Genomic DNA, 24,871 nt, shown 5'->3' with positions numbered 1-24,871 from the left:
GGTCCAACAAAGCCTTTTTTCGTTTATCAAAAGCTTGCAAAGTCCCCTGGGGTACTAGTGGCATTTCATCTCTTCTAGATGGCTTTGTTGTCCTTTGACATACATCACATGATTGACAAAATTCTTTTGCTTCCTTATGCACTGTAGGCCATAATAACCAGGCTCTCAAAATATTTTGTGTAGTGTCTTTTTCTACATAATGCCCACCTACAACTCCTCCATGAGCTTCCATCAGAATTTCTTGTCACTCATGTTTAGGGACGTATCTACGCAGTACTTCATCCGGTTCCATTTTATACAAGTGTCCTGCAATTAGCGAAAAATTAACTGCTGGAACCACCAATTCCTTCTTTTACTTTGTAGTGTACTCCGCGGGTTCCATTCCCATGGACAAACATTGAATAATATTTTTGGAGTGATCATCTGTGAATTTAAATACAAATAGATGTGCATCGGGAAAATTCTCTTCAATATTTGTAGGTTCTTCTCCTGTCTCTATCCTGGATAGGTGATCAAGCCCAACATTCAATCTTCCCAACTTTACTATAACTTTGAAGTCATATTCTTGGAATAATAACAACCATCGACAGATATTCCCTCCCAAAATAAGCTTATTCACCAAGTACTTCAACACAGAATGATATGTGAACATTTTAAAATGTGCTCCCAACAAGTAATGTCTAAACTTCTACAGTTCATATACCATGGATACCCCTCCATTTCTCTCATGTTGTAGTTCTTTTCTGCCTTAGACAACTTCCTGCTTGCAAATACAATGGGATGATCAATATCCCTTGCTCCCAGATGCACTAGTACTACTCCCAAAGTTATGCAAGATGAATCAACATGCACATGAAATTCTTTCTTCCAATTCGAAAAAAGTAGAATTGACATAGTTACCATTTTTTTCAGCATGTCCAAGCTCTTCTACAATTCCTCATCCCACTGGGAGGTCACATCCTTCTTCAAAAACTTCTCCATCAACACAATTATCTACACATATCCTTTTATAAACTTCCTATAATAACCAGTGTGTCCTAGCGTAGTACGCAATTGTCTTATAGTTTTTGGTGCTGGCAGGTTTACAATGACTGCAATCTTCACTAGATCTACCATCAATCCTTGTTTACAAACCACATGTCCCAACAATATTCCAAATGGGACACAAAATATTCACTTCTTCAGGTTCAACGATATCTGATACTACCTACATGTATCCAGCATCAACCTCAAGCTCACCACATGCTTCTTTAATAACCCAAATATTGTCTAATCATTGAAGTAAAATTCTAGAAATTTGTGTATATATTCCTTGAAAGCTACAATTACAACTCTAGAGAAAATAACAGATGCATTATTCAACCCAAAAGGCATCATTGTATACTGATAGGAGCCCCATTTTATGGCAAACATTGTCTTATGTTTGTCTTCTGGTGCAATTATGATCTGATGATACCCTGAGAAGCCATCTGTAAAAGAGTCAGCCTCTTGTCCTCCTAGATTATCCAACACTTCATCTGTAAATGGTGCAGGGAAAGGTTCATGCAAGCATGCATCATTCAAATTTCTTAAGTCCATGTAGATTCTAATTTCCCCTTTCACCTTCTTCTCCTGAACTACCATGGGGCTTACCCATTCAGACTCTTCAAGAGGTTCAATTATCCCTGTTGTTAACATCTTGTCCAATTATTCTTTTACCTTTTCCTTATATTTTGGGTTCAGTCTATAAGGCCTCCTCTTAATAGTTTTTGCATCAACCTTCAGCAAAATCCTCATAACTCCCAAATCCCCTATGATGCCTTTCATGTCTGAAAATTTAGTGGGAAATAGCTCTTGGTATTCATGCAACAAATTTGTTATCTTGTTGACAATGTCATCATCCCAGTAGTCTCCTATGATCGAATATTTCAGCTCAACTTCTGACCCTATATTCACAGTCCTTCCTCATATTCAATGGGTTCATTAAATCATACATCTCTATCTCAGGTCCATTTACTTCACAATGTCTTTCTGGCTCTTTGATGTCAATGTTGCGAGGATCTTCATCCTCTTTAGTAGTTAGATTATAGCATTCTATCAAATTCTGTATCTGTGCAGCCCAATCAGGTTTCCAGATACCTGGAACTTCATTTTCAAAATTATTTTTCTTAACTATATTCAACATTGCATCTATATGTGGACAATCATCTTAAAATCTGAATGTCATCACAAGTCCATCTACCATTTCCTCCCATCTATCAGTGCCATGTTGAAGTTTAGTTTCCAAATACTAGTTCCGAGGGATCATTTCTAAGGTATGGATGAAACCATGCACCGATTCTTCTCACAGAATTTCTCCCCATGCTACCATATAGAGCTCTCTGTGGTCCCTAGGATCATTCTTTCCATCATACTTGTCTGTGAGCTCTGTTTCTACTTGTCCAAATCTTACCCACATGAACCTTCTACATTCCTACCAATTTCCTTTATTCTTCTTATGTGTACTCTGCCATCTAGCAAGCATAGCCCTCAACACTTGATCCAATGCTAATAGTCTCTGACATTTTGGTACCTTTGATTTCCATTTTCCTCTTCTAACTAAAAGGTACAAGAACTATCTTGCTCCCAAATAAGCTTTCCATTTGCAGTGGGATTGATCAATTCCTCTTCCTTCACGATGATCTGTTAGATATTATCAACATCATCTGTGCTATACTCCTCTTTGATAGGTTCTGTATGCCTCGTCCCTTCTAATGGATCCAATGGAAAAATAACCTTCATATTATTTATTCCGAATATAATTTGTCTTTTCTTCAAATTGATTATAGTCATGTTGGAAAATTCCCAATCCAATCCAAGCAATGTGAGTTAAGGATTACTATCGTCTACTATCTCAATCACTTTGAAGACAGCGGTAGTGCGCGTTCCATCGATGTCCACTGCAACATTAGACAACCTTCCTACTGGTAATATTTTCTATTGATTTTCCATATTTAGCTGAATAGTATGCCATTGCATCTTTGGCTTACCCATTGATTCCCAAGTCTACCTTGGTAAGACATTGGCATCAGATCCCATATCTAAGATAACCCGATCCAAGTCATACTCTCCAATTTGTGTTGTAAGCCTCATTTATTTCCCTATTCTCTTCTTCTGTCTATGCAAATTATTCACTGCACGCATATTGCTTATATATGTGAAATAAATAATTATAAATAACCAAATATAATTTAAATAACATGTAAAAATATAAAAATTAAATTTTATAAATATATATTTGTTAAGATTACTTAATATATCTATTTTTAATATATATGTCATATTAAATAAAATTTTGAAATAAAGTAAAATCTTATTCCTCATACATTTCTATTTCCATTTCTACACATTGTCTCTTATCCAAATTACATAACTTTTTGTTGGGAATATCACTGCTACTCCATTATAGTTTTTAAGAATCACTTAAATCTCAACATTTTTAATACTCTATTTTCAACTTTAAGCCTACCTCCTAATTATTATACAAAATTTGTATATTTTTTAACACTAGCAACTTAAAACATAAAATTCCATATATGAAAAACAAATGACCCTCATATAATCTCCGATGAAAAACAAATGACCGTCATGTAATTTCCATTTGATGATGTCTCGTAGCAATCTCTTCTTACAACACAGCTATAAATTTAATGCCCCAATTTAATGTCTGGTTTAATTAAATTGTAAAGGAGTCTCTTCGTTCTAGCTAGAGTAATGGGAAAATTGTTTATGTTTTTTTTTAATTGGATTTAATTGTCAAACTTTTTAATCTCTTAGATTAATAAAGTTGATATGGATTTTAAATTAAGTGGAAATTAATCGTTAATTAAAGTTTCATTTGATAAAAATAAAATAAAATAAATAGAGATGTGTTTTATTTAAAAATAGTGTTGTTTTATGGTTAGTAAATCATAGTATTTACAATACAATATATTTCACATTACCAATTTTTTAAAAAATTATAAAAATAAATTGAATCTTAATTTTATTTTAAATTATTATTATTAATTATTAAAAAATTAATGCATTAATTAAATATATGTTCAATTAAAAAAATATGTAATAATATTTTTAATTATGAATATTCATTTTCATTTTAGGATGAAAATTTTTAGCTTGATTTGTTAGAATATCATGACTTATTAATACTACATATCAAAAAAACCATTATTTATGTTTATATAATGCATGATTACTAAAAAAATATCTAAAATATTCCATGAAAATTAAATCCTTATCATCTACTTAACAATTATTGAGAATTAAATTAAAATTTTAAAAAATATTCTAAATAAACACTATCATTCTAAATAAATACAACTTTAAAATTAAATTCTTCTATTTATTAATTCATTTAATTAAAAAAAAAAAAAACTTATATAATAAGACTTACCTGCGCAACTATTAACTTTTCAAAAATTTATATAAAATCAATTTAAATCGTAAAATATCAAACCAATCAAAATTAAAATTTTATTTTATGTGTGCCTCTTCATAATTGAATTAATCTCCAATATCGATTTGTTAGCTCATATGTATTGTCTTATTCTCACATTTGTCTTTACAACATGTTTTAACTTTTAGGTATGCTATTTACTCGTTTTTCCTCTTTGAAATAAATCTTCATTTCTAGATTTCAACTGTTTTGTCCTTTTTGCTTTTCTTCATTAGATATCTCCGGCCTGTGATCACCATGTTTCGGACAGATTTAAAAATAGGAGAGTTAGGTGGATGTAAATGGGAGCGATAGGTGGCCGTTAGGAAAATAAATGAGATATAATGATGGGTTTGTCAAAATGTGATGGCATATTATTTAATAGAGAGATATTGATGATGTATTCTTGTTTTGATGTTATAGTAGTTGGTATCTGGAAATGTGGAGGTAAATGGGAGAGGTAGGTGGCGGTTAGGAAAAATAAATGTGATAAAATGATGGGTTGGTTAAAATGCGATTGCATATTATTTAATAGAGAGATATTGATGATGTATTCTTGTTTTGATGTCATAATAGTTGGTACCAAGAAATACAACATTTACTTTGGCATATGATAGAAATCATAAAAAGTAATGTAATTAAAAATTATATAAATATTTGTATAGTTATGTAAATTAAATTAAATTAAATGGTTATAAATATAAATAGAAATTAAAATATTTTAAAATTATAAATTATATTATTATTATTAGTAGGAGGTATAGTTATAAATTTAAATTTTTTTAGAAAAAAAAATACATTCAAAAATATGTAAATAACATTTTAAATTATGGAGATTCATTTCTATTTTATTATGGAGATTTTTATTGTGTAAATAGGTTTTTTTACAATATCATGGGTCAATAGAGGTGAGTAGAGGTTAAGGACAAATAAATGGGAGAAGTAGGAGGAGGTTAAGGAAAATTAAATGTGATATAATGATGATGGGTTTGTTATAATGTGATTGCATGTGACATAATAGAAATATATTGATGATGTATTGTTGTTTTGATGTTATAGTAGTTGGAAATACAATTATTTGCTTTGGGATATGATAGAAATCACAATAAGTAATACAATTAACATCTAGATAGATACTTGCATAGCCATATAAATTAAGTGACTGGTAAATGTAGATAGACATCAAAACACTTACTTCATGATACATCTCACATTGTTAAAATTAAATAAGTTCTAAAAATAAACTAAATTGTAACATTATTTAAAATTATTATTATTATTTAATTATATAAAAAATAATATATAAGTTAATCATACATAAATTTAAAAAAACATTTTGGAAAAATAGGCATTTGAAAAACATGTAATAACATTCTTAACTATGGAGGCCTATGGGGCATAGAATAGATCATGACAATGTGTTATGTTAAGGCATTCCATAGTGAAAAGGCCATCAGTTTGAAACCTTATGGGCAAAAATCCAACTATGCTAAGGGCTAGTGTGGCCTAGGCTAGGAGTGATCCTAGGTGATTTTGATGGCTTAGATTCCCTTGGGTTGCGGTTACTCAAACCACAGGTTAGGTGTGCTAGTCATCTCGGGACTCACATTACTAACAAACAAACAAAAAAACATTCTTAACTATGGAGATTGATCTCCACATTACCATGAAGATTCCTAATTTGTAAATAGGCTTTGTTATAATACCATGGGCCAACAGAGGTAGGTGGGGGTTAAGGACAAATAAATAGAAGTAGGAGGAGGTTAAGGAAAAATAAATGTCATATAATGATGATGTGTTTGTTAGAATGTGACTGCATATGACATAATATAAACATGTTTATGATGTATTATTGTTTTGATGTTATAGTAGCTGGAAACATAATATTCACTTTGGGATATGATAGAAACGACAAAAGGTAATGCAATTAAAAATTAATAGATACTTTCCTAACCATATAAATTAAATTACTGATAAACGTGGATAGGAATCAAAACACTTACTTCATGACACATCTTACCTTGCTAAAATCTAAAAAGTCATAAAAATAAAATAAATTATAACCCTTTTTTTGTTTACCAGGTTATGTGAGTCCTGAGATAATTGGCATGTTGGGTTGTGTTATATTCTTTCCACCAATAGCCCTAATAGTGAAACTAGGGGGTTAGAAGGGGCGCGGAGCCCCCCCTTTGTTGCGCCGATGCGCAACGAGGCGGTGGTAGATCCCCACTACAAGGTTCAGGACAATGCCCAGGGAAATTTGTTTTGGACCCTATATTAGGAGGGCCCACCTACCTATGGTTTTGTGCATGGTTTTTGCTCATGGTTTTGGGCATGATAGTTTTCGTTCCATGGTATTTTGTAGATCTATTCATGCATCTTAAATTTGAACAATTGTAACCTCAAGGTGAATTTTGGGTTCACAACAATTTCCCCAAATATTTGACTTTACTCTTACCATATTTGTGCAGAAGATTTTTATAGGTCTATAAGATGTAGTTGAGAGTCTCACAAAGAAAGACCTATAACAGATTTAGCTTTCTCTTCTCTTTTCAACCAATCAGCGAATTATTTTGGATCTTACGGTGCTGATTCTTGTCCTTTTACTAAATTGCACAAATTTGTATGTATTAAATCCATTTGGACTTGGTACAGAAGTTTGACCCATTGAATTTCTCAACCACTATTTGCTCCATATTTTAAAAAATTGAATTTCTCCACCACTATTTGCTCCATATTTTAAAAAATACTTACTGCAAAGATTATTACCTCATACATTGGCTCCACTGCTTAAGGCTCTTGCGGTGAATCCCGTAGCTAGATTTCTCACAAATATGCACCAATATTGATAGGCAACGTTGTAGATTCCCTTAGGTCGTCTCCTTCCCACACACAACCCTTATTGGCTAGGCATGCATTTACAACATGTGCTGTACCTAAATAATCTCCTTAATTCTAGAAGCAAGACGATTATCCTCTGGTACCGAATCTCCACGCTCAGAGTTTCATGCCTCTACAAATTTAGGATGGCATCGACAGTCAAAGGGGCATCAACATTTCCTCGAGCTTCTGGTGTGAAGCCTGTGATCTACACTAGTTAGCCTACTTGGAGCAAGGCGAAAACATAAATGGCTTAACCCTCTGCTTCTGCTACGACCTGAATGTAGGTAAAATAACACTTTGCATGCTTCACAATTTTTCCACTCGTTGGTGTGAATTTTGAAGGCAAGCTTATCCGGTACGCTACTCTAAGAGGACACTATAGGAAGAAGTAAAAAAAATGCTTACACAAATCCTTGAGATCATGGCTAATCGAACTCGTCAAAACGTAGCGAATTGAACTCATCAAGCATTAACCATACTCCATATTCGTTGTCCAGCTCACATGCTCCACAAGCATTAATCATACTCCATGCTCGCTGTTGACCTCACATGCTCCACAAAATTTTGGGTTTATTAGGAAAAGGAATTACTAAGCACATGAGAGATGTATCTATGTAAAACCGCTGACTACTTAGTTGGATTCCTCCATTCCATAATCCCAATGTTTATCGACACACTTAGGATTATCCTCGGAGAAGCAATGGGTAATCAATGTTATCATGCTATCGAATATTATTTCCATGCCTTGGGCAATCGAATCCGACTTGAGTGCTTCCGTTAGAGTGATTGCTACTGACGCCTTGGCTCTCATCAGCAGGGATGAATGCCTCTGCATTGGATGAAGATTTATTTATAGATGTAACTACCTATATGCCAAACTTTTGAATTACAATTGCCTACAACACCAAACGATTAATCTAAACTGCGTCAATGGCTTCTTCGCTTGCAGTTGGTATTAAAACTGAAATATTGGTGGACTTAAACTGTGGAAATTGGTAATTCATAGATGTTGCAAGTCTTAGCCCTTCAGGCCATGTCTGAGGGAAACCCAACCGATGCAGTGTTTGGGGGAAATGTGGAAGGCCTCGCAACCAAGTTTACTAAACCACAACCCAAATATTTAGCATTCCAAGAATCTGGTTTTGGGCACGCGATCCTAGAAATTATGACAGATCTGGTGGTTGGGCAGTCGTATCTTTCAGACTCCTCTCATACCTACCTGGGCCCGTTGTGAGGAGTAAACCCAGAGCTACCAGCTCTGGTACCAAGTAGAAAAACAGAGAGATGCACATACAAACGAAAAGTTTTATACCAAGTATAAAAACAGAGAGATGCACATACAAACGAAAAGTTCTATTACACACTGCAAATCACATTACATATTTATGGTGCTGGTAAGATTTAACAGATTGGTTGAGAAATTATCTCAACGCCTCAACCAAATATACCTACTATAATAAGGGTTAATTTCAAGTCACGAAACCACCAAAACAACACACTGCAAATCACATTACATATTTATGGAGCTAGTAAGATTTAACAGATTTGTTGAGAAATTATCTCAACGCCTCAACCAAATATACCTACTATAATAAGGGTTAATTTCAAGTCACGAAACCACCAAAACAATGCCAACTAGTTCCTGTAGAATGGCAATCATGTTTCGGATAGCTGCAAGCAGGTGGCACACAACTTGTGGCTCCAGTCAAGATGCATTGCGTGGCTCCAAGGGACTCATGTTGTGTGTAATTTGTACTGTCCATTGACGTTAGAAGGCAAGCACTACTATAAATTAGATAAAATTAGCCTTTCTATCTCTTATCAAATAACAATTATTTTTTGTTAGGGTGAGTGGCCACAACACTACCTCTATGCCTTTGTATTCTCCAAGTTTGTGGACAATTTTGGAAGGCCTTTTTGTTTATCTGATACACAAATTAGGGAAAGCAGATACCTTATTAAGGTAATAGAAAGCAGAACTTTTAAAAAAAACAAATAATCATTAATTTTTTTTAAATATTATATTATATTTTTAATTAAATAAACATAATAATTTTTTAATTTTATTTAATTAAAAAATATTTATTAAAAATAAAATATATATTAAAATTTTCAAAAATATTTTTCCCCATTTAATCCAATCAACTAAATAAACATTTTTTTTGTACCTCCTTGCTAACTTGAATTTTAGATCTTTTTGTTTTCACACATCTCATATTACTTCAATTACTAATTCAAATTTGAGTCGAAGAGTGAGAGTCTTGTTGTTTGATGTCAAATTTGTTGAATACATCCAGCAACAAGAAGTGTTCCAAACTTCTTTTGAAAATTATACATGTGGAGATATATATTTCAACATAACAAAAGCTTTGGTAGGACTTTGCACCAGCATGAAAGTCAGTAAGTCCTTACAAAAGATGTCCAGACTACGTAACAACAAATCCATCTGCAGTAAATATGGATTGATTGTTGATGATCCAATTGTGCAAAGAAGAAAACATAGAAAAGCTCAGAAGAAAGGTCATAAACAATCGGCTAAAATTCATCCTCATAAGTCAAATAGGCACAAGAAATGATCATATAAAATAGTGCCCAGAATACATTACTATGAGCCCAAAGATATCCATCTTAAGTCTCAAAGAAAAAATATGATTACCTGTTGGTTACGTGGACAAACTAGACATACTACAAACAAATCTCCTCAAGGAAGAGAGTCAAGAGAAAATAGAGGCAAAAAGACACAAGAATGTGCCTCTAGAAGGCCTAGAATCTGCTTCAAGGAATAAGTACACCTGATGAAGAAAAATTGTTGTAGTTCATCAAAATCATCTGATTCGAGTTTATCTGAGTCTGAACATATTGAAGAACAAGGAATGTCCAACAGTGCAATTGCACAGATACTGATGAGTGCAACTGTAGCCCTTTTGAGATAGACTCAGACTTTAGCTTAGAAACAGAAACAGAAAAGGCACCAACCAAAGAGAAAGTGTGTATGGCACACACTATTGATGATGATGAATCAAAAGTTCTGGCAGGCATCAAGATGCTTGTAGAAGGAGAAATGAAAGAAAAACTTCTAGAAACTTTTTTACAAATCAAACACAGAGATCTTGGTAATACCTCAAGAGGTAATATTTCTAAAGCATTGTTTGTTGATGCTTCTTATGAGAAAAACACAAAATATTTTCAAAGAAACCAACAACATACAAAACCAAGGTCTTTGACTCTAGGAGAAGTCAGTCATGAGATTCATCATTTAAAAAAGGAAATAGTTGAGTTGAAAGCAAAAATATCTTAGATAGAAAAGGGAAAATGGCAAGAACTAGAAGAAAACCCTAATGTCGAGATTTTTTGAAGATATGCAAAATAGTGGCATAGGGTTTGGCAATATGAAGATCATGACCATTCAGTATCAGCAGCACCATGTACTATTAAATGTTAATATACAAGGAGGAAACTTCACTCTCAGAACATTAATAGATTCGGGTGCAGACATAAATGTTTTAAAAAAAAGTGATCCCAGCCAAATACTAGACACTTGCATATAGGCAAGTCACTGGGGTATGTACACAAGATTTCCAATATGAAGTCTCGAGCGCAACTCTTTGTTTTCCAAGATATTGTATGACAATGAAGTTTGCAGTCGGAAATATTCCAATTGACTGTATTTTAGGAAATATTTTTCTTATTGCTGTTGAACCACATGGCTCGGCGAGATTATAGGATGTCAAAGTTGGTTATTTTATACTTGTCCCTCATAACAAAGGTTTCTTACAAACCATCACATTGCCTTTTATTTCAACACCAAGAATATCCAAATTGGTATCAGAGCTAGTAACATCTGGTTCATACAGGTATTTATATTTTACACTCTCTCAAAAGATAACATGGAACCTAGAAGAAGATCTATTTCATTCAGAGAACTTGAGAAAGAAGAAACACAAGAAAATAATTTTGATATGGAAAATCTGTTTCATAGTGCATCATCTTCAATGATTAACTTTGCAGAATAGAGTTAATAGAAATTCGGCCATCAGCCCAATGGGCTCTACCTTCCATAAGCCCATCAGAAGTTTATGGTGATTTGTCTGTGTTTCATTTGAAAGCTATAACTAGAGTCATTGTCAAAGAATGTGTCTCTCAGATCCAAGAAAATGTTGAATCCATTCAAACCATTTCCCTTTTAGATCCTAAAAAGCTTCAGGAAGAAGCTCGAAGACATGGTACTTCTTATCTACATCTTGGCTCTATCCGGGTGGCCATAAATTCTTTAACCCACAAAGGGCTTAATACATATGTGTTGGCTACTATTAGAGATCTCACGCATAATAGATATACTGATTCATTAATTGGTGGTATCGTGGCTCCTTTATCAGTATGGTTTGATTGCCACCCAAATTCTCAATATATGTGTATGATGAACACATTAAGGAAATCCTCCAATTGCAAATCAAAACTAATGGTTTTGATATGAAAAGAAATAGGACAAACATTTTAGTTCATACTAGAGGGTGTTTCAAGTACACAAACACATTATATCCAGCCATTCTACATACACCCAGTCAAGAGTCAAAATCCAGTGGCCTGGTAATCACTGATGCTCACAATCAAAAAATTGAGCATCAAACCCTCAAATGGGAAGATCTTAGCTTTCCTAAAAACTGGGTAGTAGATCTACCTCAGTCGCCCAAAGTTCAAAGTATCACGACTGCTCAGATACAAGAAGGACCAACTAAAGCTACTTTATCCTTCCCTAGAAGATCTACTTTGGATTGCAAAAGAATACAAGAAGCATATCAAGCCACAAAATACCATATAAACTTAGAGCATATTTCATGTCAGCCATTTAATTTCACATCTGTAAATACTCCATCTGTAAGCTGCTCACATGTTGATTTATTCGAACTCGATCAGTTATTACATTTTTCCACCCTCGAAGTAAAATGTCATGTCTGCCAAACAATAGATTTCTTACAATCTCTCGCAATTGTTGTTCTCCACAAAAAACATAATCCCAGGACTGAAGATGCCCCTTCTACTATTACTACAAATTCATTTCCAAATCCAAAATGGTCTGACATTCCATTTCCTCATGACACTGTCCTAATGAATCATGAATTACCCACTCTGGAGAATGAAGACCCCCGTTTCACTGAAATTTTTAGCAAGATGAGACCACCTAGGATGCCAAAATATAGCTTGGGATATCTTGAAAGGCTAGATAGTCTCATTCCATCTTCAAGATTTCAAAATCTTATTCCACCAAACTACAAAAAGCCATCAATCCCTGAAATGTACAAATTCTTCTCCCTCATGGATGGGTGTCCTAAACATAAGATTAATAGAGACTGGATGAAGAACATGCTAAATTGGGATCTCTATACACATCCTGAATCCAAATAATTTAGTCTCAGTGCATCTGTTAATGAAAAATATGCTCTTTCTCTCGAATGGAAAAAGTATATTGAAGAAACAAACTCATGGATTTCTTTTTATGTCTAGAAGAAATTAAAGGAACAACCAAAAGTACATATGGCCGATGCAGAAACTTCATCTGCACAGAAACATTTCTGGACAGCTTGTGATGGAAGCAAGTTAAAAACAAATACCGCATTCCCTCCATACAAGGAAATCATGCTAGGAGAAGCTAGCAATTGAGCCAACGCCATTCCTTTAGTATTAAAAGATGATTCAACCCTAGGAATAGATGGAAGGACCTAGAAGGCCAGTGAACAAATAAACTAGACAAATACAACAATTAAAGGGCTAGAGATGAATATAGTAAAAAGTTCTGAACAAAAGGACTGTTTTGACTCACTATCAGTCGTTGTACATAGTGTGGATAAAAATTTGAATGATGTCAACTTTTCAGTTTATGTATTAAAAGGTTTTGTCAAAGAATCAACAACACAAATTGAAAGCATGGAGAGAAAGGTAGATTATGAGTTTGAATCTACTCAGACTCTTATGGGTAAACTATCTGAAAAATTTGAACAACTTGCAATATCTACCAAAGATAAGGATATCCCTACTTCCATGTTGTTTAGCCACCATGTACCCATTCAGCATGCCACAAAACATGTAGAAAGGTTTCCATTTCTATTTCCTCAAGAAAAACCAAAGCAACACACTGGCACTAAAGAATCTTGTAGTGAATCCTATTCTCTTTTCACAGGGACCATGACCAAAGAAGAAGGGAAAAGATCCTCAAGGCAACATCTTTTGCCTATATATGAACCTTTGTCTAGCCAATTCACTAGATATCCAACTCCTTACCGCAATGGCAAGGGAAAGATGCCAGAAACTCATATCATTCAGTCTAGATCTTATAAAGAATGGAATATTGATGGCTTGAGTGCTGGTCAAATCAGACAAATGATTGACGAGATGTACACTGAATTTAAGCTTATGTGTATGAGAGGAAAATATGAAATTGAATTGTGCAAAACTCTCATCCAGTGCTTTACAGGTACCCTGTAGAGATGGTGGGAAGTAGAATCTTCCCCTAAATTACTTGCAAACGTGGAAGAATAATTTGTTAAGGATGAAGCTGGAGATGTTATCCACAATGAAAATGGTGACCCCCAAAATAATATGATTGGAGAATTAACCTCATTCATCCTAGAACATTGGTGTGGAGCAACAATAGAAATTGCAAATAAACATGAGATGATCTAAATGAATCTCAAATGTAAGAAAATGTCCCAATATGAAGATTTCCACAAAGATTGGACATAGAGAATTTATGAAGTAAAAGAAAGCCAGAATGACCTGTGGAAACAACTATATTTAGCAGCATTACCTTCCAAATTTGATATGAAACTTGGGTTTTGGCAAGTTGCAGTAAAAGAAGAAGATAGATTCAAAACTTCCTTCAGCATTCCTGCTGGTCATTATCAGTGGAATGTTATGCCCTTTGGCCTAAAACATGCACCATCTAAATTTCAAAGGTCATGGACCAGATTTTCAAGCCGTACTTTGATTGGCTCATTGTATATATTAATGATGTGTTAATCTTTAAATCTGCAGAAGAACATTTCAAACATGTACAAATTTTTACATAGGTAGTTAAGAGAAGTGGGCTCATACTAAGCAAGAAGAAAATGGAATTGTTTCACACAAAGATCAAATTCTGAGGACATACTATTGAGGATGGCCAAATCACATTACAAAAGCATGCACTTGAATTTGCTGATAAATTCCGAGATATGATAACAAATAAAAAACAATTGCACAGATTCCTAGGTTGTTTGAACTACGTCAACAATTTCTATGAAGGATGTGCCCATGACAGAAAAATGTTAAATCAAAGATTGGAAAAATATCTTGGACTTCAGAGCATACCAATGCCATCAGAAAAATAAAATCTAAGGTTTACCTATTCTCTACCTTGAAGATGAGGATTTGCCAAAAATTGTAGAAAGTGATGCCGACAACATTGGATGGGGAGGTATTCTCAAGAAAACTAAATAAGGAGAAGAACAAGTTATACAGTTCTCTTCAGGCACATGGAACCAAGCAGAACAAAACTATTCTACAATTGAAAAAGAGGTAAATGTTGCATGGAATTGTATAGACAAATTTGACATCAACCTCATACATAAAAGGTTTCTTCTCAGGACTGATGCTTCTGCTTTAAAGAAAGTGTTAACAAAAGACATCAAAAATCCTGAAGAATCTAAGTTTTCCAGATGGCAAGCTTTGTTTGCAAATTTTGATTTTGATGTTGAGCATATAAAGGGAGAAAGAAATTGTCTACCAGATTTTTTGAGTAGGGAGTATCTAGAAAAAGAAAATCATCTAATGGTTATTGTCACTGAGTTGGACCCTAAAACACAACAATAAGAACTTAGAAATATTCCAGACAACACCTCATGGCCAATCTATGCTAAAAAATGGAAACCCACTTGGAAATTAAGAAACACCAAAGTTATGGATGCAAATCTACAGCCTCATCGGGACTTACAACACCTTGTGCCAAAAAGAAATATTTACCCTAAGTCCATCACTTGGATACGTGATATGGTGTATAAGAATTCAATGATGTATTCTGATCTTGCAGACGAAGCATTAAGGGAAAGTTTTCATGATATCAGTCTGATATGGAATGAGGGAAGCAATAGAACCAAAACATTTCATAAATATTATCCTATTAATAAAACCATATATCTTGAACGTCTTGCAAGAATAATGTGGCCACAAAAGGATCCAAGGCTTGTATTTCCTGACACTGCCTATAATTTCCAGGGCTATATAGATCTATGGTGGGATCTCTTATGCAAAGAAGAAAGATCAGAAATACATTATACATTATTAAATTTTGGACCTGTTTCATTACACAATTAGTTACAACCAACTTGGTTATAGGAATGGTGGAGATGGTATGGGATAAATAAGATTGCTATGGATCCAAGGTACTTTGAAAGAGACTTTCTAAGTGATTTCCAGGAGTGCATGGAGTGTTTTCACCTTTCGTGTAAGACTATTGAAGATCTAAATTTATCTAAATTTTATTTTATTTTATTTTATTTATTTTTTTTACTTCTGATGATCGAATTTTAGGCTACTTCATAAGACGACATCATCATTGGTTAGTCTTAACCAAGTGAACCATCAGCTTATCCTCGGGAAACCGACGACATCATCATTGGTTAGTCTTAACCAAAGTGAACCATCAGCTTATCCTTGGGAAACCAATGATTGTCTGAAGGATTTATACAAAGGCATGGGAAACTAGTGGAGCATACCATCATAATAATCAACTTTTTTTTCTTCTGATGATCAAATTTTAGGCTACTTCATGAGAGGACATCATCACTGGTTAGTCTTAACAAAAGTGAACCATCAGATTATCCTCGAGAAACCAATGATTGTCCGAAGGATCTATACAAAAGTATGGGAGACTAGTGGAGCATACCATCATAATCCATTGGGAACATAACTCAAAAGACTCCAAGGCTTCTTAGGCTTCTCTTGAAAAGCATCCACAATGTACAGTAATGTCTTGTCAGTTGACTTTGATAGTGACTGATTTTCGTGAGATTTTAGTGTGATTTGATCCATATCTCAAAATCTAAGTACAATTGTCTAATGTTTGTCCCCTTCTCATCCTATAAAAAGAGAGAAATAAAGCTCATTGGGACATCCACGGTTTGGAGAGTCACAGAGTGAGAGTCTTGTTGTTTGAATACTAAAACAACTAAATAAACATTTACTTCAATCATATTTAAGTAAATTAACTAAATAAGCATTTGGTTCTTTATGACAAATAAAATAATAAATAATTTCGTAAGTATGGATTTCTGTCTTTATGGTCTTCATTTATTCATTAAAAACTAGAAACCAGTAAATTCATTATTACAATAATTTCCACGGCTTAACCTAATCTGACACAGTACATGTCAATGGTGAATGAGATTATTAGCACTAAATGTTGTCAGTACGTTTGGCCGGCCTGATATTTGAAGTTGTGCTGTTTTCTGTGTTTATGGTCTTCATTTATTCATTCAAAACTAGAAACCAGTAAATTCATTATTACAATAATTTCAACGGTCTACCTTAATCCGACACAGTACATGTGATCGGTGAATGAGATTATTAGCACTAAATGTTGTCAGTACGTTTGGCCGGCCTGGAATTTGAAGTTGTGCTGAACGTTTTTTTAAGGGATTTTTAAACTTTTTTGACGGCCACCCACAATTTTGAAACATTAAAATAATTTTTAATTGACGTCTAATTATCTAGGCGGCTGGTCGTAGTTTAACTTTAATGAGTAGTTGAACTCAGACAATTCGTACTCTGCTTAGCTGTAGCACTCAGTATTATCACTATTTCTTAGTTCATTTGCTAGAAATCAGATTTGTATAAACTCAAAAAGAGAATACAGAGAAAAATTGGAGTATTGTAATTTTCTAGTTGCACAATTGCGAACATATATTTAATAAATCATTTACTTTTGTTTCCCTTTCACTTCTTTCAAGTTGAGAGAGGCCTGCGACAGGGATGTCCTCTCTCATCTCTCTTGTTTATCCTAGCCATGAATTCACTTAGTATCTATATCAACAAAGCAGTGGCTGAAGATAGATGCAAATCCATAAAGATCTGCAGGCACATCTTCATCTCACACAACCTCTTCGTAGACGATGTTCTTTTATTTGCAATGCTTTGTAGATCATCATGGATCTGTTTAAAAGATATTCTAGACAGATTTCAAAGAGCTTCCGGACTCCTTATAAACAAAGCAAAATCATTGCTATATCACAATGATGTTGACATGGAGACAGTGCATTGGATTTCTCAGCTCTTTGGTATAGAATACAAATCGCTCAAGCAAGGCCTCAAATACTTGGGCTTTCATCTTAAAGCAAAAGGCTACTCTAAAAATGACTGGTTATGGTTGACAGAAAGACTTTACAAAAAAATATCTGCTTGGGAATATAGGAGTCTATCTTTGGCGGGCAGGGTTACACTTTCTCAAGCTGTTTTATTGCAGATGGTGGTTTTCTGGGCTCATCTATTCTTCCTTCCGGTAAGCATTATCCAAAATATGACCATGATTACGGCAAACTTCATATGGGGAGGAAGTTCTGAACAGAGGAAGTTTCATCTATCTAAAATGGACAGAATTTCATTGCCAAAGAATCTGGGTGGATGGGGATTAAAGGATTTGAGGATTTTTGGCAAGGCTCTTTTGTGTAAATCGCTTTGGAGAGGGATCTTCGGGTTCGGGCCTTGGAGCTAGACTATAAAACAGAAATATTTGAAAGGTAAATGCCTAGAATCTTGGTATAGAAATGGCGCAATTAGAATCAAAAAAGGATCGGCTATTTGGCTTAGCTTCAGGAAAGTTGAGAAATATTTCTTGTCAAAGCTGAGATGGAGAATTCACTCTGGAAACAGGCTCATAATTGGACTTGATCCTATTGCATGTAGTCGTAGCCCCTATTTCCCAAAAGATATCTTGTTCGTCTTGCACAGATTCGATGTCTTCACATGGGATAAACTCATCTCTAATTGGTCTGGCCTTTCCCCTATATGGAAGGACGCTGTTGACATTGGTCTGCCTGCCGACTTCTCTTCTACGTGGAATGCGGTCAAAGCTTCTCTGCAAGCAAGCGGGATTCTTCGTGGGGGGCTAAATGACCACCTAACTTGGTCCATGTCAAATGCGATAGCGCCAACGCGAGTTAAAGACATCTACTCTCATATCATATGCTCAAAGGCTTTGAATTCTGTCTCAAATTTTCTGTTGGCTCTTTGGAAATCAAGCTGCCATCCTAGAATGATTTTTTTTACATGGTTGGTGTTCAATAATAGGAATCTGTCTTGGGACAACCTGAGGAAGAGAAATTGGCATGGTCCTAGCAAATGCTCGATGTGCGAATCAGCAGAGGAGACTAATCTTCACATGTTTTTTCAATGCAATTCCTCTCTGGATATCTAGTATGATCTTGCCATTTTATTTGGATTTCCTCATATTGTCTTTGTTTCTGTTCATGCAGCCTTTCAATGTTGGTGTTCTCAATGCGAGTCTAGGCGCCCTCTTCTTATTATCATGATCGGGTGTGTTTGGAAGTGGCGGAACTATAAAATCTTCAGAGATTCCAAGGTTCCCTATAAGTCCATTTTGCACCGCATCAGCTCAATTTTTTACTCTGTTCCAAGAAAACAGGCCTAAAGTTTGGGCTTGGCTATCTGTGGTCTTTGTTTTTTTCTCAATGATTATGATGATAGGCATATGTATCGATGAGTTTTGCCTCTCTCGATCTGGAACCAATTTCTAGAAGTTTTGAATATTGGTCTGCTCTTTTTTCCACAGTCTCCATGTTACGCTGTGCTATCTGTCATCCCTCTTATGTGCTTTTTCTCAATGATGTCTTGATATGGGGTTGTTCAAGTCATCCTTTTGTATCTAATCATGGTTTTTATATTGACTTAATACAATCTATGGCGCTTTTTCCTCCGAAAAAAATGCGAACATATATTTAATAAATCATTTACTTTTTTTTTAATCATTATAAAATCTTGGAGTCTTTGATACGAGTGTTTATCAAAAAATAGGAAATTGGAGTAGTGTAATTTTCTAGCTGCAAAATTGCGAACATATATTTAATAAATCATTTACTTTGTTTTTAATCATTATAAAATCTTAAAAGTGTTTGATATCAGTGTTTATTAAAAAAAGAATGTATTGTATATGTTTGTATTTGATAATAATAGATGATCCATTTTTATTCATTAATTATATGGTAAGAACCTTTATCATTAGTGAGTGAAAGAGGTGATTTAGTCTAGATTATTTTCTATTTTGACATGGATATTTATATATGTGAAATAAATAATTATAAATAACTAAACATAATTTAAATAACATGTAAAAATATAAAAATTAAATTTTATAATTATATATTTGTTAAGATATTAATTACTTAATATATCTACTTTTAATATATATGTAATATTATTCCATATTTTTTAATTGTAATTTTTTTTTTAAAATAAAATAAAATCTTATTCCTCATATATTTCTATTTCCATTTCCAGACATTGTCTCTTATCCAAATTACATAACTTTTTGTTTGGAATGTCACTGCTACTCAATTATAGTTTTTAAGAATCACTTAAATCTCAACATTTTTAATACTCTATTTTTTACTTTAAACCTACCTCCTAATTATTATACAAAATTTGTGTATTTTTTAACACTCGCAACTTAAAACATAAAATTCCATATATGAAAAACAAATGACCGTCATATAATTTCCGATGGAAAACAAATGACCGTCATGTATTTTCCATTTGATGATGTCTCGTAGCAATCTCTTCTTACGACACAGCTATAAATTTAATGCCCCAATTTAATGTCTGGCTTAATTAAATTGTAAAGGAGTCTCTTCGTTCTAGCTAGAGTAATGGGAAAATTGTTTATGATTTTTTTTAATTAGATTTAATTGTCAAACTTTTTAATCTCTTGGATTAATAAAGTTGATATGGATTTAAATTAAGTAGAAATTTAACTTTTAATTAAGGTTTCATTTGTTAAAAATAAAATAAAATAAATAGAGAGGTGTTTTATTTAAAAATAGTGTTGTTTTATGGTTAGTAAATCACAGTATTTACAATATAATATATTTCACATTACCAAATTTTTAAAAAATTATAAAAATAAATTGAATCTTAATTTTATTTTAAATTATTATATTAATTATTAAAAAGATTAATGTATTAATTAAATATATGTATAACTAAAAAAATATATAATAAGATTCTTAATTATGAATATTCATTTTCATTTTAGGATGAAAATACTTAACTTGATTTGTTAGAATATTATAGCTTATTAATACTACATATCAAAAAAACCATAATTTATGTTCATATAATGCGTGATTACTAAAAAAAATCTAAAATATTCCATGAAAATTAAATCCATATCATCTACTTAATAATTAGATAAAAATCAGACTTGAATTGAAAAAGAAGGAGTTGCAGCTCACAGGTGAGTACTGCACCTGGAGACTGCACTCAAAACAAAGAGAACTCTCTCCGTACACTCTACATTCATCAAATGAGGAATTACATCATTAAGTACATTACTAGAGATCAGGAAGTTGCAACCAAACTCATACACTCTAGGAACAAATCCTAAACTAAGGAGATACGTTACAACTTGTGTAACCATTTCTCCATTAATACAAAATAATATTAATTATTTTCAACTCCCCCCCTTAATGGAGAAAGGATTATCCTGAACTCCTAGCATCCCTCTAAACAATTCAAACTTTACACGCCCAAGAGGCTTAGTAAAAATATCAGCTATGTTATCACAAGTTTTACAATATTCAACACATATCTCTTTTGACAATAGTTTCTCTCGATGAAGCAGAGCTACAGTGCTCTGATTTTTGCTGCTCCATGCTATGACCCCGGATCCAATGGTGAATGCGTAACCTGTGATATATCTTCGATCATCCAAGTTACCTGCCCAATCAGAATCTGAAAAACCTGCTAGAATAACATCAGAAGTGTCAATGTACAAAATGCCATAATTACTAGTACCACTAAGATACCTCAACACACTTTTTGCTGCGATCCAGTGACTTTTGAGTGGTTTTGTCATGAACTGGCTCAACACACTAACAGAGTATGCCAAATCTGGTCTAGTTGTAGTCAGATCTATCAAACTGCCAACTAGTTGTCCGTACATGGTTGCATCCACCTCTTTAGTACCGTCATCACTCCTCAACTTTAAGTTCTGCTATAATGGTGTTGCTGCTGATCTGCACTGCTCCATTCTGAACCTTTCTAGCAAGCTTCTGGCATACTTCCCTTGAGTAAGAAAGGTTTGTCTAGAGTCTTTCCATACCTCCAATCCCAAGTAATAATGAAGGTTTCCGAGGTCTTTCCATCTCACACACTTGTGACATCTGATTTCTTTGATCAGATTGTTAGCATTCCCTGTTATGATCATATCATCTACATACAAAGAAATCAAAATAATTTGCCTCTGTTTATTAAAATTGGTATACAGATTTGGATCATTCAAGCTCCTATGAAAGCCATGCTGAACAAAAAATGAGTCAATTTTCTCATACCACGACCTGGGTGCCTATTTTAAACCATAAAGTACCTTTTTCAATTTACACACAAGATGTTCTTGCCCCTTTTTCACAAAACCTTCAGGCTGTACTAAATAAATTTCTTCCTTCAAGTCACCATTCAGAAATGTAGACTTAACATCTAGCTGGTGTAGCTGCCATTTGTGTTTTGTTGCTAAGGAAATTAACATTCTAATGGTGTTTAATTTGGCTACAGGAGCAAAGGTGTCATTGAAATCTATTCTCTCTTGCTGTGAGTAACCCTTTGCTACCAATTTAGCTTTAAGTTTCTCTATACTCCCATCTGCATTTATTTTTGGTTTATACAACCATTTGCATCCTATGGGGGTTTTACCTTCAGACAATTCAACCAAATCCCAAGTATGGTATCTGTTTATTGATTCTATTTCCTCATACATTGCAGCCCTCCATGCATCAGATTTACTTGCTTCCTCATAATTTGCAGGTTCTACAATGTTTAAAAACTTTGACATTAATGCATAGTCTTTCAATTTAGAAGGTAATCGAGTATTCCTACTTGATCTCCTTGGTAGGGGACTTACCTCAAATCTGTCTATTTCAGCCTTTTCTGGGCTTGCATTATTGATTACATTTCCTGTTACTTCTTCTTCTTGTTTCTGCTCCTGCTCTTCATCTTCCTCACTGTTTTCTTCCATTAGCAATGGAATGTCCCAATCACTGTTAGAGTCATCCTTTCCTTCTTCAACCTGTTCTAGTTCTAACATTGTAAATTCCCCAGGATTCCCAAGATTGAAAGGACCAACATGTTCGCCCTCCATAAGTCGCATAAGGCCTTCAACCAGATCAGAAACGAACTGGAAGCTCCGTGTCTGTTTCCCATTTCCATAGACTGTCAAAGGCTCCTTGCGCAAAGCCTGAGCAACAAAATTACTTGCAACCCGACCATCATCACGGCACATTCGCGGACCGTATGTATTGAAAATTCGAGCAATCCGAACCTCAACATTTGCTCCCATAGTCAGAGTTTCGGCTGTTCTCTTACCCTCATCATAGCAACTGCGGACTCCGATGGGATTAACATTTCCCCAGTAAGCTTCAATTTGAGGATGTTCAAGAGGATCTCCATAAACCTCACTAGTACTTGTAAGCAAAAAATGTGCCCCAACACGCTTGGCAAGTCTGAGTATGTTTAAGGTTCCCACATCATTAGTTTTGATAGTCTTCACAGGATTGTGTTTGTAATGCACAGGGGAAGCAGGGCAAGCCAAATGGTAGATCTGATCAACCTCCAACAATAAGGGTTCCACAACATCATGCCTTATCCGTTCAAACCTTGGATTGCCAAAATGATGCAAACCATTCTCCTTCCTTCCTGTGAAGAAATTGTCGAAAACAATAACACTGTCGCCTCTTGCCATGAGCCTGTCAAGTAGATGACTGCCAACAAAGCCAGCTCCACCCATCATGACAACTCGTAGGGACTTTCTCTTCAAACCTAGGGGCACTTTAGCCCCCGAATTCACCATCGAACCCGAATGATACTAAGCAAACCGAGAAACAGGCGTCTCATAAACAACCCGATGAGGTTTTTCGGACACAAACCTTCCATTTTCATTAACATTAGAAGCCAAAAAACTAGGCTGAAGGATAAAGAAAGTCGATGCGATGGCGATTCCTATCAAAATAAACAGCAGCCGCTGCTCCCTGAGCAAATAATCTACTGGCCTGATAATAGACCACGTCTTTTCTGGCTTAAGAGAGTACTCATCACTGTTATTCATATTGGACTGATAAAATTTCTGATCCTCTGATGAATAAGTCTTCAATGAGCCACCACCGGGCAAGTCCGATCTGCTGCCACCAAACAGATCAGGAACTCCAATGCGCCACCACCGGGCAAATCCGATCTGCTACCACCGAACAGATCAGGAACTCCAATGCGCCACCACCGGGCAAGTCCGATCTGCTGCCACCGAACAGATCAAGAACTCCAATGCGCCACCATCGGGCAAATCTGATCTGCTACCACTGAACAGATCAGGAACTCCAATGCGCCACCACCGGGCAAATCCGATTTGCTGCCACCGAGTAGATCAGGAACTCCAATGCGCCACCACCGGGCAACTCCGATCTGCTGCCACCGAGTAGATCAGGAACTTCAATGCGCCACCACCGGGCAACTCCGATTTGCTGCCACCGAACAGATCTGAAATTTCAAAGTGCCACCACCGGGCAAGGCCGATCTGTAAAAAATTGCAGATCTTCCAAAGAGAAAGAGGCTGGCGCTACTCGACGGCGAAAGATCCGCGCCAAAAACAAAATCGACGCGTCTTCCGAAACTGGCGTGATTAAGGCTTTCTTTTCCGCGCCAATGGCAATTTCTGGCGCGCTGGCGCGATTATCACTCTCAAAACAACGCCAAATGGCGCGACTGTTCCTTAATAAACAACGCCAACCCTTTCTTCCACTCAAAAATGGTGCGACTGTTCGCGACGAAACCGCGCCAACCCTATTTTCCGCTCAGAGATGATCAGTCATCTGAGACCTGTCTTCAGGTGTTACTGCAGTCCACCTGATTCTATGAATGCTTCTGTACACTCCACCGCCACTATAGTTCTGTAATCAATGATGCATCCTAAAAAAAAATTAAGGCTATCCCTACTCTGTGCTTTGATACCAAGATAAAAATCAGACTTGAATTGAAAAAGAAGGAGTTGCAGCTCACATGTGAGTACTGCACCTGGAGACTGCACTCAAAACAAAGAGAACTCTCTCCATACACTCTACATTCATGAAATGAGCAATTACATCATTAAGTACATTACTAGAGATCAGGAAGTTGCAACCAAACTCCTACACTCTAGGAACAAATCCTAAACTAAGGAGATATGTTACAACTTGTGTAACCATTTCTCCATTAATACAAAATAATATTAATTATTTTCAACTTAATTAT

At 34.9% G+C, this 24,871-nt stretch overlaps 1 pseudogene; it reads right to left on the bottom strand.

The window, feature by feature from the left end:
• Positions 1–1,912: 1,912 nt before the first annotated feature.
• LOC149231004 (UDP-glucuronic acid decarboxylase 2 pseudogene) lies at positions 1,913–23,456 on the bottom strand (annotated as a pseudogene).
• Positions 23,457–24,871: the final 1,415 nt, after the last annotated feature.

This window comes from Pinus tabuliformis, chromosome J (genome assembly GCF_031772625.1).
Source record: "Pinus tabuliformis cultivar Carrire ecotype Pingquan chromosome J, CPIR1, whole genome shotgun sequence".
NCBI lineage: Eukaryota > Viridiplantae > Streptophyta > Pinopsida > Pinales > Pinaceae > Pinus > Pinus tabuliformis.
This window is presented reverse-complemented; position numbering and strand designations above follow the sequence as displayed.